This window comes from Pseudophryne corroboree, assembly GCF_028390025.1.
Source record: "Pseudophryne corroboree isolate aPseCor3 chromosome 3 unlocalized genomic scaffold, aPseCor3.hap2 SUPER_3_unloc_54, whole genome shotgun sequence".
NCBI lineage: Eukaryota > Metazoa > Chordata > Amphibia > Anura > Myobatrachidae > Pseudophryne > Pseudophryne corroboree.
In genome coordinates, this window is record NW_026967546.1 from 589,135 (window position 1) to 607,691 (window position 18,557).

The following is an 18,557-nucleotide window of genomic DNA, read 5'->3' on the forward strand; positions in this document are numbered from 1 at the left end:
CTACCTGAGATAGTGCAACTCCGACCTCTAACTGTTCCCTGGACCTTGCCCTTATCAGGAGATCGTCCAAGTAAGGGATAATTAAGACGCCTTTTCTTCGAAGAAGAATCATCATTTCGGCCATTACCTTGGTAAAGACCCGGGGTGCCGTGGACAATCCAAACGGCAGCGTCTGAAACTGATAATGACAGTTTTGTACCACAAACCTGAGATACCCTTGGTGAGAAGGGTAGATTGGGACATGGAGATAAGCATATTTGATGTCCAGAGACACCATATAGTCCCCTTCTTCCAGGTTCGCTATCACTGCCCTGAGTGACTCCATCTTGAATTTGAACCTTTGTATGTAAGTGTTCAATGATTTCAGTTTTAAAATCGGTCTCACCGAGCCGTCCGGCTTCGGTACCACAAACAGCGTGGAATAATACCCCTTTCCCTGTTGTAGGAGGGGTACCTTGATTATCACCTGCTGGGCATACAGCTTGTGAATAGCTTCCAATACCGCCTCCCTGTCGGAGGGAGAGGTTGGTAGAGCAGACTTCAGGAAACGGCGAGGGGGAGACGTCTCGAATTCCAATTTGTACCCCTGTGATACTACCTGCAGGATCCAGGGGTCCACTTGCGAGTGAGCCCACTGCGCTTTGAAATTTTTGAGACGGGCCCCCACCGTGCCAGAGTCTGCTTGTAAGGCCCCAGCGTCATGCTGAAGACTTGGCAGAAGCGGGGGAGGGCTTCTGCTCCTGGGAAGAGGCTGCCTGGTGCAGTCTTTTTCCCCTTCCTCTGCCCCGGGGCAGAAATGAGTGGCCCTTTGCCCGCTTGTTCTTATGGGAACGAAAGGACTGAGTTTGAAAAGACGGTGTCTTTTTCTGTTGAGAGGTGACCTGGGGTAAAAAGGTGGATTTTCCAGCTGTTGCCGTGGCCACCAGGTCCGATAGACCGACCCCAAATAACTCCTCCCCTTTATACGGCAATACTTCCATATGCCGTTTGGAATCTGCATCACCTGACCACTGTCGCGTCCATAACCCTCTTCTGGCAGAAATGGACAGCGCACTTACTCTTGATGCCAGGGTGCAAATATCCCTCTGTGCATCTCGCATATATAGTAATGCATCCTCTAAATGCTCTATAGTCAATAATATACTGTCCCTATCCAGGGTATCAATATTTTCAGTCAGGGAATCCGACCAAGCCACTCCAGCGCTGCACATCCAGGCTGAGGCGATTGCTGGTCGCAGTATAACACCAGTATGTGTGTATATACCTTTTAGGATATTTTCCAACCTTCTATCAGCTGGTTCCTTGAGGGCGGCCGTATCAGGAGACGGTAACGCCACTTGTTTTGATAAGCGTGTGAGCGCCTTATCTACCCTAGGGGGTGTTTCCCAACGCGCCCTAACCTCTGGCGGGAAAGGGTATAAAGCCAATAATTTATTAGAAATCAGCAGTTTTTTATCGGGGGAAACCCACGCTTTATCACACACCTCATTTAATTCATCTGATTCAGGAAAAACTATGGGTAGTTTTTTCACACCCCACATAATACCCTTTTTTGTGGTACTTGTAGTATCAGAAATGTTCAACGCCTCCTTCATTGCCGTGATCATGTAACGTGTGGCCCTACTGGACATTACGTTTGTCTCCTCACCGTCGACACTGGAGTCAGAATCCGTGTCTGGGTCTGTGTCGACCACCTGAGGTAACGGGCGCTTTAGAGCCCCTGACGGTGTTTGAGACGCCTGGACAGGCACTAACTGATTTGCCGGCTGTCTCATGTCGTCAACGGTTTTTTGCAAAGTGCTGACATTGTCACGTAATTCCTTAAATACGACCATCCAGTCAGGTGTCGACTCCCTAGGGGGTGGCATCACTAAAACAGGCAATTGCTCCGCCTCCACATCATTTTCCTCCTCATACATGTCGACACAAGCGTACCGACACACAGCACACACACAGGGAATGCTCTGATAGAGGACAGGACCCCACGAGCCCTTTGGGGAGACAGAGGGAGAGTTTGCCAGCACACACCAGAGCGCTATATATATACAGGGATAACCTTATATAAGTGTTTCTCCCTTCTATAGCTGCTGTATTTGTATTTTCTGCCAAATAGTGCCCCCCCTCTCTTGTTTTACCCTGTTTCTGTAGTGCAGGACTGCAGGGGAGAGTCAGGGAGCCGTCCTTCCAGCGGAGCTGTGAGGGAAAATGGCGCTTGTGTGCTGATGAGATAGGCTCCGCCCCCTTCACGGCGGCCTTTTCTCCCGCTTTTTTTAGGAAAACTGGCAGGGGTTAAATGCATCCATATAGCCCAGGAGCTATATGTGATGCATTTCTTTAGCCACATAAGGTTTAAAGTGTTTTATTGCGTCTCAGGGCGCTCCCCCCCAAGCGCCCTGCACCCTCAGTGACCGGAGTGTGAAGTGTGCTGAGAGCAATGGCGCACAGCTGCAGTGCTGTGCGCTACCTTATTTGAAGACAGGAACGTCTTCTGCCGCCGATTTTTCCGGACCTCTTCGCTCTTCTGGCTCTGTAAGGGGGGCGGCGGCGCGGCTCCGGGACCCATCCAAGCTGGGCCTGTGATCGTCCCTCTGGAGCTAATGTCCAGTAGCCAAGAAGCCCAATCCACTCTGCACGCAGGTGAGTTCGCTTCTTCTCCCCTTAGTCCCACGATGCAGTGAGCCTGTTGCCAGCAGGACTCACTGAAAATAAAAAACCTATTTAAACTTTTACTCTAAGCAGCTCAGGAGAGCCACCTAGCATGCACCCTTCTCGTTCGGGCACAAAAATCTAACTGAGGCTTGGAGGAGGGTCATAGGGGGAGGAGCCAGTGCACACCAGCTAGTCATAAAGCTTTTACTTTTGTGCCCAGTCTCCTGCGGAGCCGCTATTCCCCATGGTCCTTACGGAGTTCCCAGCATCCACTAGGACGTCAGAGAAATTGGCGTTAACCCAGTAGTTGCTGTATATATTGTTTTAACACTTCGTTACTGTGTGTTTCCTGGGTCATATAGCGCTGGGGTGTGTGCTGGCATACTCTCTCTCTGTCTCTCCAAAGGGCCTTGTGGGGGAACTGTCTTCAAATAGAGCATCCCCTGTGTGTGTGGTGTGTCGGTACATGTGTGTCGACATGTCTGAGGTAAAAGGCTCCCCTAAGGAGGAGATAGAGCAAATATATGTGTGTGAGGGTGTCTCCGTCGACAACCCCTACACCTGTTGGATATGTGTAATTAAGTGCTAAGGTGAATTTATTGCACAAAAGATTAGAGAACAGACAGGGAATCTACCCAGGTCTGTCACTCTGTCGCAGAGACCTTCAGTGTCTCTCAATGCTCACTATCCAAAATAATAAACACTGATGTTGACACGGAGATTGACTCCAGTGTCGACTACGATAATGCAAAGTTACAGCCAAAATGGCAGTAAAGTATTCAATATATGTTTATTGTAATAAGATGATTTGCATATCACTGATGACTCTTTGTCCCTGACACGAGGGTACACATGTTTAAGGGGAAGAAAGCTGAGATAAATTTCCCTCCTCTCATGAGGAAAAAGAGCGGGAATCTCCAGACAAGAGACGGCAGCTTCCCACAAAGAATTCTCGGGCAATATCCTTTCCCCACTAGGGCCAGGATAAGATGGGAATCTTCCCCTAGGGTGTCACAAAAGGCAGCCCTGATGTTACAGCTATTCTCAGGGATCCTGCAGATAGCGTGCACATTCTAGTATACTACTCAGACCGGCGATTGTGTCGGCATGGGGTTGTAGCGCTGTGGCAGCGGGGACAGGTACCTTATCAGCAGAGATTGAGACCCTAGTATGTATATAGATATAGATATATGTATATAGATATATGTATATATATATATATATATATATATATATATAATATAAAACATGCCATAGAGACATGAGTATAGTGGGTCCTAGTGTCAAAGCTATGTCGATCTCTGCTTGACGTGTCCTGTAGAATATGCAATGGACAGATGATGCTGATTTAAGAGGCATATGGAAGGCTGAGGATTGTGTGGAGAAGGGTTCTCGGACCTGGTCTCCACAGCTATAGCGGGTAATTCTGCTAGTTTGCCCTATATTCCTGCACAGCCTAAGAAAGCACGACATTATTAAATGCAGCCTTTCGAATAAAGAAACAAGAAAGTCAGAGGTGCGTCCTTTCTTGCCAGAAGCGGGGGCAGAGGAAAGAAGCTGCACAACACAGCTAGGTCCCAGGAACAGAAGTCCTCCCCGGCCTCTACAATAATCCACCGCATGTCGCTGGGGCTCCACAAGGCGGAGCTAGGCCCGGTGGGGGCACGCCTGTGTAAGTTCAGCCACAAGTGGGTTCACTCCCTGTTAGATCCCTGGGCAATAGATATTGTGTCTCAGGGTGCAAGCTGGACTTGGAGAAGATGCCACCTCACCGACGGCCCTGCCGACTTCCACCCCACGAGAGGGAAACAGTGTTAACTGCAATTCACAAATTGTATCTTCAGCAGGTGGTGGTCAAGATTCCCCTCCTTCAACGAGGAAAGGGTTACTATTTGACCATGTTTGTAGTACCGAAACCGGACGGTTCGGTCAGACCCATATTGAATTTAAAATCCCTGAACATATACCTGAAAAGGTTCAAGTTCAAGATGGAATCGCTCAGAGCGGTCATCGCAAGCTTGGAAGGGGGGGATTTTATGGTGTCTCTGGACATAAAGGATGTCCCCATTTATCCACCTCATCAGGCGTACCTCAGATTTGTGGTACAGGATTGTCATTACCCATTCCAGACGTTTCGGCACCAAGAATATTTACCAAGGTAATGGCAGAAATGATGGGCTTCTGCGAAAGCAAGGAGTCACAATTATCCCATCCTGGGACGATCTCCTCATAAAGGCGAGGTCCAGAGAGCAGTTGCTGATCAGCGTAGCACACTCTCGGGAAGTGTTGCAACACCACGGCTAGATTCTGAATATTCCAAGGTCGCAGCGGATTCCTACGACGCGTCTGCCCTTCCTGGGCATGATTCTGGACACAGACCAGAAGAAGGTTTTTCTCTCGGCGGAGAAGGCTCAGGAGCTCGTGACTCTGGTCAGAGGCCTCTTAAAACCAAAACAGGTGTCTGTGCATTAATGCACGCGAGTCCTGGGAAAGATGGTGGCGTCTTACGAAGCCATTCCCTTTGGCAGGTTCCATGCGAGGAACTTTCAGTGGGACCTGTTGGACAAGTGGTCCGGATTGCATCTTCAGATGCATCGGCTGATCATCCTATCCCCCAGGGCCAGGGTGTCTCTTCTGTGGTGGCTGCAGAGTGCTCACCTTCTCGAGGGCCGCAGGTTCGGCATACAGGATTGGGTCCTGGTGACCACGGATGCAAGCCTCCGAGGATGGGGGGCAGTCACTCAGGGAAGAAACTTCCAAGGGCTGTGGTCAAGTCAGGAAACTTGACCACCAATATATGTCAGGAAACTTGTCTGCACATCCATATCCTGAGAACTACGGGCCATATACAACGCCCTGAGTCAAGCGGAGCATCTGCTTCGCAAACAACCGGTGCTGATCCAGTCAGACAACATCACCGCAGTGGCTCATGTAAACCGCCAGGGCGGCACAAGAAGCAGGGTGGCGATGGCAGAAGCCACCAGAATTCTTTGCTGGGCGGAGAATCACGTGCAAGCACTGTCAGCAGTGTTCATTCCGGTAGTGGACAATTGGGAAGCAGACTTCCTCACCAGGCATGACCTCCACCCGGGAGAGTGGGGACTTCATCAAGAAGTCTTCACACAGATAACAAATCGATGGGAACTGCCACAGGTGGACATGATGGCGTCCCGCCTCAACAAAAAGCTACAAATGTATTGCGCCAGGTCAAGAGACCCTCAGGCGATAGCTGTGGATGCACTAGGGACACCGTGGGTGTTCCAGTCGGTTTATGTGTTTCCTCCTCTTCCTCTCATACCCAAGGTGCTGAGAATCGTAAGAAAAGGAGGAGTGAGAACAATACTCCTTGTTCTGGATTGGACAAGAAGGACTTGGTATCTGGAACTGCAAGAAATGTTCACAGAGGACCCATGGCCTCTTCCTCTCAGACAGGATCTGTTGCAACAGGGGCCCTGTCTGTTCCAAGACTTACTCGCTGCTGCGTTTGACGGCATGGCGGTTGAACACCGGATCCTAACAGAAAAAGGCATTCCGGATGAGGTTATTCCTACGCTAATAAAAGCTAGGAAGGATGTGACGGCTAAGCATTATCACTGTATATGGCGCAAATATGTTGCTTTGGTGTGAGGCCAGGAATGCCCCTACAGAGGAATTCCAGCTGGGCCGTTTCCTTCACTTCCTACAGTCGGCAGTGACTTTGGGCTTAAAATTGGGGTCCATTAAGGTCCAGATTTCAGCCCTATCCATTTTCTTTCAAAAGGAACTGGCTTCTCTTCCTGAAGTTCAGACGTGTGTAATGGGAGTGCTGCATATTCAGCCCCTTTTGTACCACCAGTGGCACCTTGGGATCTTAACGTGGGGTTGAGTTTCCTGAAATCACACTGGTTTGAGCCACTTAAAACCGTGGAATTAAAATATCTCACGTGGAAGGTGGTCATGCTATTGGCCTAAGCTCCGGCTAGGCGTGTGTCAGATTTGGCGGATTTGTCATGTAAAAGCCCCTATCTGGTTTTCCATATGGACAGGGCAGAATTACGGACTCATCTGAAATTTCTGCCAAAGGTGGTGTCATCCTTTCATTTGAACCAACCTATTGTGGTGCCTGCGGCTACTCATGACTTGGAGTATTCCAAGTTACTAGATGTAGTCAGGGCTTTGAAGATTTATGTAGCCAGAACGGCTGGAGTTAGGAAGACTGACTCGCTGTTTATCCTGTATGCATCCAACAAGCTGGGTGCTCCTGCTTCAAAGCAAACTATTGCTCACTGGATCTGTAACATGATTCAGCAGGCTCATTCTGCGGCTGGATTGCCGCATCCAAAATCAGTGAAAGCCCATTCCACAAGGAAGGTGGGCTCTTCTTGGGCGGATGCCCGAGGGGTCTCGGCATTACAGCTTTGCCGAGCAGCTACTTGGTTGGGTTCAAGCACTTTTGCTAAATTATACAAGTTTGATACCCTGGCTGAGGAGGACCTTGTGTTTGCCCATTCGGTGCTGCAGAGTCATCCGCACTCTCCCGCCCGTGTGGGAGCTTTGGTATAATCCCCATGGTCCTTACGGAGTCCCCAGCATCCACTAGGACGTTAGAGAAAATAAGATTTTACTCACCGGTAAATCTATTTCTCGTAGTCCGTAGTGGATGCTGGGCGCCCGTCCCAAGTGCGGACTTCTTCTGCAATGCTTGTATATAGGCCCTCATTCCGAGTTGTTCGCTCGCAAGGCGATTTTAGCAGAGTTGCTCACGCTAAGCTGCCGCCTACTGGGAGTGTATCTTAGCATCTTAAAATTGCGAACGATGTATTCGTAATATTGCGATTAGCACACGTCTTAGCAGTTTCAGAGTAGCTTCAGACTTACTCGGCATCTGCGATCAGTTCAGTGCTTGTCATTCCTGGTTTGACGTCACAAACACACCCAGCGTTCGCCCAGACACTCCCCCGTTTCTCCGGCCACTCCTGCGTTTTTTCCGGAAACGGTAGCGTTTTTACACACACACCCATAAAACGGCCTGTTTCCGCCCAGTAACACCCATTTCCTGTCAATCACATTACGATCGCCGGAGCGATGAAAAAGCCGTGAGTAAAAATCCTAACTTCATAGCAAATTTACTTGGCGCAGTCGCAGTGCGGACATTGCGCATGCGCACTAAGCGGAAAATCGCTGCGATGCGAAGAAATTTACAGAGCGAACGACTCGGAATGAGGGCCATAGTTATTGCTTACATAAGGGTTATGTTATAGTTGCATCAGGGTTGATCTGATGCTCTGTTGTTGTTCATACTGTTAACTGGGTAAGTTATCACAAGTTATATGGTGTGATTGGTGTGGCTGGTATGAATCTTACCCTGGGTTCCAAAATCCTTTCCTGGTAATGTCAGCTCTTCCGGGCACAGTTTCCTTAACTGAGGTCTGGAGGAGGGGCATAGAGAGAGGAGCCAGTGCACACCAGTAGTCCTAATTCTTTCTTAGAGTGCCCAGTCTCCTGCGGAGCCCCTCTATTCCCCATGGTCCTTACGGAGTCCCCAGCATCCACTACGGACTACGAGAAATAGATTTACCGGTGAGTCAAATCTTATTTTCCTTGGGTGGAATAGACGCCTTTTGGCCAGCATCACAGGAGAAATATCCAGAAATATCTGCAGATTATCCAGGCACTCAGCTGTGGATGAGGAAAGCAAAGCAGCCTGTAGAATGTGTTCTTTAATATGAAAAAAGTGGAACCTGAGCAGAGTGTCCCTCGGAGCTTGGACAGGGGCCTGTCCGGACTTTGGTAGTCTATGGATCCTGTCAATAAGAAGGTCCGCGGCAGAAGCCTTCGGTGGAAGTTTCTGAAAAGAGGACCGTGGCATAATCATAGAGCTCAGCATTTGTAACAGAATACGGAATGCCCATTATTCTGATATTATTTCTCCGAGACCTGTCTTCTAAATCAATGACTTTATCACGAATAGAGACCAGGTCTTCCTGAAGGGTGTCATGTGCTGAAATCAGATCTTTGTGAGACGCAACAATCTTTTTCATCTTCGTCTGTACGAGTGCCAATCTCACTGATATCGGACTTCAAGCTTGAATATTAGAGTTAAATTCTGAGGTTATTTCAGTCCTTAAATTTAGATAACACAGAATGTATAGAGTGTAGAGTAACAGGACCATCTAGAGTGTCTTAAGACATCTTCAGCCATTACAGTTAGGCTGTGCAAGAAGAAGCAGATGTTGTTGTAGCAGTCTCAGAAGGACCACCTGAATTCGAGATACCAAAGAGATGGGGAGGTGGGACCTATTTGGTACCTTTTTAACCTTTTTTGGAGTTATGGTAAGCCGGCTACAAAGAGACTAACATCTCAGAGATAGGAAAATTCAAATGATCTATAAATAAAAGAAGCAGTAGTACGCTGTCAGGAGGTTACATATAGATGACTTCATTCAAAATGACATTCTTAGGGTGACGGGGGTATCCGAGCCAAGTAAACATGATGTAATGCAACTCAAATAACACAGTAATGACCGAGAAATTCCACTAGAGGTCAGCGTGATAACAGACGTGAAGTACTCAGCACAGAGAGACACAAAAGGCAAAATATATTCAGTCGATAAATCCACAAAATAATATACTGTGAGGTTGTAATCAGACTGTAATGAGCTGTACTCAGACGATACTTGCTACTGGGCTCTGCATGTAGACTGAGAGTAAGTAGATGATAGTGGTACCATATAAATAGAAGGTAGTTTCACCTCCAGGCAAATGCTTAAATTTAGTGTAGTGACCCCAGTCCAGCCGCCAGGACACTTACTTAGCAGCTTATATCAATTTTAAACCTTATTGAAGGCAAAGCATGCGATTGCCGGGCACTAGGATCCAAAATGGCAGTCACTTCCCAATTTCCCTGACGGGCTCCAGTGACTGTGGGCAGCCTGTTCTGTCGCCAGTAGTAGTGGGAGAGCATTTGCTCCCACCTGAGGCAAAAGCGCCTCCGAGTCAGGTGTCCGGAGCATGCAGGAAAGACTGGGCACACTTAGCCCCACAATTCAGCCTTTGGTTTCAGCGGCGTCGCTAGGCTGCGGCAGTGAACCGTGCCCGGAGTGAGCAGAGTGTGCGGCTTTAGGGCAGGAGGAGTGGGGGACTTAATATATTGGGTCTTGGTCCCAGCGGCGGCTGGGAGCATCAGGTAGAAAAGAAGCCACTTAGTGAGGGAAGCTCCATAAAGTACGTCTGGATGACTCAGGCCACGACCCTCTTATTTATTTTATATACTAACAGGGGTGACAGGTGTGGTACATCCCTGCAAAGGCAGATCCAATCTCTTTCTCATCAGACTCTGCTGTCTTCCCTGCACTCTCACTCAGATGTTCACTGCTGCCAGTAGCACATGTATGAGAAGCAGAAGTATGGCGGCAGCTGTATAGATTCTGATATGTAATTCTCTGTATCATACTTACCGTACACACATCATCCTTATTACTATTGAGAGAATAGAGGTAAGACACTGATGATGGGGGTGTAAGAGTGGATTATAACCTGGCAGATGATGATGATTGCAGTGTATTATAAGGTGTATTGCATGTAAAGTACCTTGTTCCACACCTACTCTGCTGTAGCAATATACCTTATATAAGGGTGAGTAACACATGTACAGGCTTACCAGCATATGAGCACACACATAAAGGAATGCTACCTTACCAATGCTTCCAGGAGTAACATTAGGAGACATTTCTCTGATCCATCAGCTCATATGACTGATGTTATTGTTCATCTAGAATCTCCAATTCATACGATATGTTCCCCATTCATTGTTTTACATTGGTGCTGACATAGGACTTGGCGAGTGACTACATCTCCATTTATACTTCATGGTTAGTTACCAGTACAAGAGAGAGATATATCTAAGTCTTATTATAATATTACATTTGTTATTGTGAGTGTTCTCAGGAGGGAGGACACAATGATAGTCTGAGACACAATATTATAAAGCCTTCAGTAAAAGTTATGTTTTATTATACACACACATTTACAATTAAGTGTCCCAGAGAGTCGTCTTCTCCTCTTATTTACAAGATTAATATTGTCACAGAAAATGTCACATTTCCATAATGTATTTTATTTCCAGCAGATGGACACACAAGCAGGAATATCACAGAAGGACATCTAATGTTATCCCCGGATTGTGAAATAAGAGATAATGACAGTATACAGGATTTTCCAGGAGATAATCCCATTACCCCAATTATACATCCAGCTCTATCAGCTGATCCCCCTGATCCTGGGAAATGTTCTCCTGATCACTCTGATATTGGTGCATCTGTTACAGCTCTGACAGTAGATACAGTGTTTCCGTGTTCTATAGATGCCAAATGTTTTACACAGAGCACAAAGCGTATTAACCCACACACAGGTAAGGCAGGGGAGAGGCCATTTCCATGTTCTGAGTGTGGGAAATGTTTTGCATGCAAATCAGTTCTTGTTGTACATCACAGAAGTCACACAGGTGAGAAGCCATTTTCTTGCTCGGAGTGTGGGAAATGTTTTACACAAAAATCACAACTTGTTACACATCAGCGAAGTCACACAGGTGAGAAGGCATTTCCATGTTCTGAGTGTGGGAGATGTTTTCCAGACAAAACAACTCTTGATGCACATAAGAGAAGTCACACAGGTACAGCTCAATTTCCATGTTCTAAGTGTGGGAAATGTTTTGCACAGAAATCACAACTTGTTACACATCAGCAAAGTCACACAGGTGAGAAGTCATTTACATGTTCTGAGTGTGGGAAATGTTTTGCATGCAAATCAGATCTTGTTAGACATAACAGAAGTCACACAGGTGAGAAGCCATTTTCTTGCTCTGAGTGCGGGAAATGTTTTAAACAGAAACCACAACTTGTTGCACATCAGCGAAGTCACACAGGTGAGAGGCCATTTCCATGTTCTGAGTGCGTGAAATGTTTTAAACAGAAACCACAACTTGTTGCACATCAGAGAAGTCACACAGGTGAGAAGCCATTTTCTTGCTCTGAGTGTGGGAAATGTTTTACACAAAAATCACAACTTCTTATACATCAGAGAAGTCACACAGGTGAGAAGCCATTTTCATGTTCTGAGAAATAAATCAGCTCTTGTTGCACATAATAGACATCACTCAGGTGAGGAACCATTTTAGTCTTCTGGAGTATACTAATTGCCATGTAATGTTCTTCAAGGTTCTTATCCTATCTCCTATGCTTTTTGCAAAATACATGCTACCACTCGGTATAATAATCAGACGTCGTGTCCTCATCTACCACTACTATACAGATGACCTGTCTTTTGCTCCGGGTACTGAGAACCCAGTACCAATCCTAAATGGTTGTCTTGCTGAGCTCCAGGTGTGGGTGATGCCAGTTGGTTGTGACTCAGTCCTGGTGAAACAGGTCCTTGTGATAGAAGCTCACCAACAAAAGTCAGAGCTACAGCTCAACTTTGCAAACCAACCAGACTTGTGCTTGGGGGTTCAGAGTTACAAAATGCTGATCCTGTGCGGAATCTTGGTGTCCTGGATGGTGGAGTGACACTTTATCATCATGTATCTGCCACAATCAGATTTCATCTGAGGAACATAGCCAGACTCCAGCACTTATTTCCCTCAGAAGATCTACCTACAGTCATACATGCACTTGTATCATCACACATAGACTACTGTAATGTCCTCTACCTGGGTCTTCCAGCAGAAGATTTGCACCATTTACAGCTTGTACAGAATGCAGCAGCCAGGCTGTTACCTAACCAGCATGTTCCTGGCACATTACACCCATTCTCTACAGGGGGCTGTAGGAAATGCGATTGCTCCTTGTTTATCAGGCTGAGGTGGTCACGGGGTGGGGGGAAATGCTCTGTTTCCAGGGAGAAGATGGAGCGTTGCAAGTGCGGTGCGGCTCTAATGGGAGGCGGACAAATGGGGGTGTGATCACGTTGGCTGCATGACATCATACGCAGTGATCAAGATGAACGCGGTGGCGCTCCTGTGGGCAGAGCTAAGCTGGCAGGATGCTTCACTAATTTCTAAGATGAGGCAGAAATTGTGAAGCAATAGCAATTTCTGCTTCATCAAGGGGGGAGATGGCAGTCAGCACACTAGAAAAAGGATAGCAAATTATGCTAATTAGCAGCATCTGCTATCCTTACTGACTTACTGTAGGCCCCTATTACAGAATCTTACTGACTCTCCCAGCCCTACATGACCAGGGTCCATGTACCAGAAGCAGCTTCTGCCTCCTTACTGACTTACTGTAGGCCCCTATTACATAATCTTACTGACTCTCCCAGCCCTACATGACCAGGGTCCATGTACCAGAAGCAGCTTCTGCCTCCTTACTGACTTACTGTAGGCCCCTATTACACAATCTTACTGACTCTCCCAGCCCTACATGACCAGGGTCCATGTACCAGAAGCAGCTTCTGCCTCCTTACTGACTTACTGTAGGCCCCTATTACACAATCTTACTGACTCTCCCAGCCCTACATGACCAGGGTCCATGTACCAGAAGCAGCTTCTGCCTCCTTACTGACTTACTGTAGGCCCCTATTACATAATCTTACTGACTCTCCCAGCCCTACATGACCAGGGTCCATGTACCAGAAGCAGCTTCTGCCTCCTTACTGACTTACTGTAGGCCCCTATTACATAATCTTACTGACTCTCCCAGCCCTACATGACCAGGGTCCATGTACCAGAAGCAGCTTCTGCCTCCTTACTGACTTACTGTAGGCCCCTATTACAGAATCTTACTGACTCTCCCAGCCCTACATGACCAGGGTCCATGTACCAGAAGCAGCTTCTGCCTCCCTACTGACTTACTGTAGGCCCCTATTACATAATCTTACTGACTCTCCCAGCCCTACATGACCAGGGTCCATGTACCAGAAGCAGCTTCTGCCTCCTTACTGACTTACTGTAGACCCCTATTACACAATCTTACTGACTCTCCCAGCCCTACATGACCAGGGTCCATGTACCAGAAGCAGCTTCTGCCTCCTTACTGACTTACTGTAGGCCCCTATTACATAATCTTACTGACTCTCCCAGCCCTACATGACCAGGGTCCATGTACCAGAAGCAGCTTCTGCCTCCTTACTGACTTACTGTAGGCCCCTATTACATAATCTTACTGACTCTCCCAGCCCTACATGACCAGGGTCCATGTACCAGAAGCAGCTTCTGCCTCCTTACTGACTTACTGTAGGCCCCTATTACACAATCTTACTGACTCCCAGCCCTACATGACCAGGGTCCATGTACCAGAAGCAGCTTCTGCCTCCTTACTGACTTACTGTAGGCCCCTATTACATAATCTTACTGACTCTCCCAGCCCTACATGACCAGGGTCTATGTACCAGAAGCAGCTTCTGCCTCCTTACTGACTTACTGTAGGCCCCTATTACAGAATCTTACTGACTCTCCCAGCCCTACATGACCAGGGTCCATGTACCAGAAGCAGCTTCTGCCTCCTTACTGACTTACTGTAGGCCCCTATTACATAATTTTACTGTCCCAGCCCTACATGACCAGGGTCCATGTACCAGAAGCAGCTTCTGCCTCCTTACTGACTTACTGAAGGCCCCTATTACATAATCTTACTGACTCTCCCAGCCCTACATGACCAGGATCCATGTACCAGAAGCAGCTTCTGCCTCCTTACTGACTTACTGTAGGCCCCTATTACATAATCTTACTGACTCTCCCAGCCCTACATGACCAGGGTCCATGTACCAGAAGCAGCTTCTGCCTCCTTACTGCCCTGGATACTTCCATCTGTTGATGAAGGACTGTTAGTAGTACCATAAATCCCCAAGCAGTGCTTAGATGTCGGGATGACAGTAGTGGGGGAGAGACAGGGTGGGTGGCAGTGGTGGAAGGAGACAGGGTGGTGGCAGAAGTGGGGGGGGGACTGGCTGGGTGGAAGTAGTGTGGGGAGACGGCAGCAGCAGTGATGAGGAGACAGGGCAGATGGAAGCAGTGGGGAGAGATGGCGGTGGTAGTAGGGGGGGACAGGGCAGGTGACTAGTGGGGGGAGACAGGGCATATGGCCGCAGTGCAGTACGAAGAGCTGCTGGAGGCAGTAAAGAGGTGTATGGGTCCCGCACAGAACCAGTTGATAATTAGACCTAATGATGATTATGCTTCCTTATTTCTAATGAATCCCTTGTATGTGTTACTGTTATTTGCTGTGTCAGCCTTTATGTGTGTTCTGTGTAATAATCCTGAAAGTAGTGCTGCTACCGATCTCATATCATTTGTAGTAACTTGGAAAAGATGAGATATGAGGTGCACTCTGGAAGCTTATAGGGGGTTAATCAGAGATGATCGCAGATGTGACATCACGCAGCCCCTGGAAAATGGTCCCGGCCCGCCCGCGTTCATCCCTCAGGGATGCGACCGCAATGTGTGTGTCTGCGCGGCTGCTGTGCATGTGCATATTGCCACCTCCGGGTAAACTGCTGCGGGCCGCTATTGCAGCAGGGTCTGAATGACCCCCATAGGCTGTTGTGCAGAGTAAAGTATTTTTTAAGTTTAAAATATAGATAGACAAAAATATGTGTATGAAATAAAGTAGTTTAAACGGATTTGAATAGTGGGATGATTTTTCTCTGCAAAGAAATTGTTTTATTATTTGTTGGTTTTAAAAAAAATTATGTCTGTTCAAATGTCCATGTATGAAGGTATGGGAGATACCTGCTGCAGTCCCTTCTACTTACATTTGGGAGGTCCGGTTGTTTTGGGGGAATTAGCAGCAAATAGTAAATGATCCATTGGCTCCATAACATCTCGCTGACCCTCTGATTCTTGCATATAATATGTTACACAAAATTACATTTGCATTAACAACCATTAATTAAACAAGAAAATCACATTTAAAGAAAACAACAACTTTCTATATAAAAAAAAGAAGAAATTCGCCAATTCTGGTCTGGATTCAGTGACTCTATCATGAGAACAAGAGCCTTTTTTGGCAAGGACTATGCCAACAGTAACTAGTAGAGGAATCAGGCGTATCCCACAGAATATCAGTGCTGCCACCATACATCGGGGAGAGAAGATAAAGTGCAGATTTCCGAACAGTGCTTTTAGAAGGAACACAATGATCAGAAGTCCGGGACAATGAGGTCAAGAAACCAAATCTGTGATACTAATGACATATTTACATATTAATCACAGATAACAAAATACATACCAACACGTTCAACAAACCAGTGGACGTCAATAGCTTCATACTAACCTCCAGCTGCCACCACCTAAACTGGTTGAACAGTATCCCAGTAGGACAATTCAAAAGACTCAGGAGGAACTGCTCCCGAGTCAGCGATTATGAGACACAAGGACAAGAACTAAGTTTAAAATTTAGAGAGAAACAGTACGATACAGAAAAGGTACAGACAGCATATACCATGGGTAAGGGAAATGATAGGCCTCCCCCCTACAATACAAAAAGAGACCACAACAGAAAACAGACAAAGAAGAGATCCTTTTCATAACACAATACACAAAACAAGCAAATCAGATTAAAAAGATTATAAACAAACATTGGCCGATACTTCAAGATGACACACTAGCAGATATCATACCTCCAAAACCAAAAGTGTTCCTGAAAGCACCAGACATTAAGAAGAAGCTGGTACACAGCCACGTACCACCAAAACAAACTACTATAGATGGAACACATAAGAAGTGGGCTTCTACCACTAAGGGACCTGCATGGGCTGCAAGACAACAAAAGCTAGAAGCACCACACCTACCCAAACAGTAATGTCTGTTTCACATTCCACAAAATGTAACACACAGGACAACTTACCATGCCACAGCAAGGGCATCATATATATGTTAGAATGTCCCTGTCCGCAACAATACATAGGAAGGACTATACAGCCACTCAAAATGAGAATAAATGAACACATACGGAATATAAAAAAAAGGCTTCTTCAGTCGAAACGCGTTGGTGTGAGGGCCAGGACTACCAGGGACTGATTGGGACGGTACTTACTAAGGAACGGACTTTGGAATAAGGAGCATCTAGAAGCAGCAGAACTATTATAAAGATACCCTTATACAAAAGTCTCCACATTGTACAGTGTGAGTTGGGTACGCCCATTATTCCTCTCATCTATTTTTATCTGCATGAATGTGACCGTATACGACAACATATCAATCTAAAGATACCTTTATGTGTTTTACACCCCCCCCCCATATGGATGTGAGTACGGTATGCACTCCCCCAATATAAATCATAAGTTTAGAAGGGTAAATTACCTTTCATCCACTCTATCATAAGACTTACTACACTATCAACTGTTCCATCTCCTCTCTCACTCCCGAGGATAAGAACTACAAAGGATTCTGTCTAGAGGAAGAGGAGAAACCATAAGAACACCAAAGATACCTTTACGCGAGGGGTACATCACGTCTTTCACGTGAGTACTGGTACGCAATAGCAGCCACTATTCTTCTAAAGATTTTCCTACAAGACACTTCCATTATTTGCAATACGCCTACTACACTATCAGCGGCTATTTCTGTCTCTTTGTCTCCAATCGTTGAGGATAAGAACCACCTCGATACCCTTGAAGGAAGTACAGGAGGAAACCCGGAGAACGAATATTCGAGATACTGCTAAGGAGAAAACACATCAAAGTCCCACACGACCAAGGGAACAGACCTATTCAAGCTTGGAGAATCAGAAACAAAGACACACAAGGAAAGGTTCAAAACGTTTTATTGACATTACGCGACACATCAATTCAGTCAACTTTGAGAACTATTCATTAGATACCACACATCTTTTCATGTATTGCATTCTTTGACGAGCGCAGACGCGATTTCTCATTTTTTCTGTGTATTTATGTTACAGGGGGCTGAGTGACCCCCCGTAGATATCGCTACTGCTGCTCTCTGGGGCACGGCAGTCCTTCCAGCAGCCCTTTTAGACACTGTATATGTATGCCTACTCCATTTCATATCATCATAAGTAAAGGTTCCAGAACCGGTTCAGGATATTGCATTTCATTGGCAGATGTCAATCATTACACAACAAAGGGTTTAACAAGCCAGACTACAGGCATCAGACACCGAGGGGCGATAGCGCAGGGAGGATAATAAACCAACCTTATCCAAAGTGTTATCTCACGCACCTCAACAAGAGAGTCATCATGTGCATGAGGTAGCATCAAGAACCAGACGCTTGTAGATCTTTTGATCCTCCTTCATTACTTGCATTTCCACTACAATGTAATTGCCAAACGATTGCTCCAAGTCCCGAGGCCTATTAAGAACCTCCTCGGCAAGAGTAAAAAACTGTTGTGAGCTGGGCGGGGCAGAAGTGAGTTTCCGGACGACCTCCGCTGTTTGGTGGGGTCATGGCTGTGGGGTTGGGTCATCCTCTTCAGTTGCCTCGCTCATAGAAGGCTTCACTTCCAGCTCCGGTGTAATATCCTTGTTAGGTTCCTGGTGCTCAGAACATGGGAGATGTTGCGTAGTGAGTCCTGAGCACCAGAACGTGACGTTGAGACTAGGTGTGGAGTGGGAATGGAACGGGAATAGCCCCTGGCACCCTATCTCCGTTGTCTCGCCCGTGCTGTCAGCACACTCTTGCAAGACTATGGTTGCTTGAGCCCATGGCAGCCGCGTTTGAAGGGCGGATTACGTCTGCCCAACTTCGATGCCCCCTCAGGTCTTAATGAGAGACAAAGAGTGTACCGAGACAGGGTGATAACAAGGGGCCCTCTAACTAAACAACAAGGCCAGGGGCTACTAACAAACCTAAACCAAAGTATGTGCGGCTTGCCGCCAAAGGAAAAGGACAACAAAGAAAATGCTGACCTCACGCCGACACAATACTTTTGTGTACCGGCGGTGACAGCATAAGCAGAATCCTCTGCAAAACACC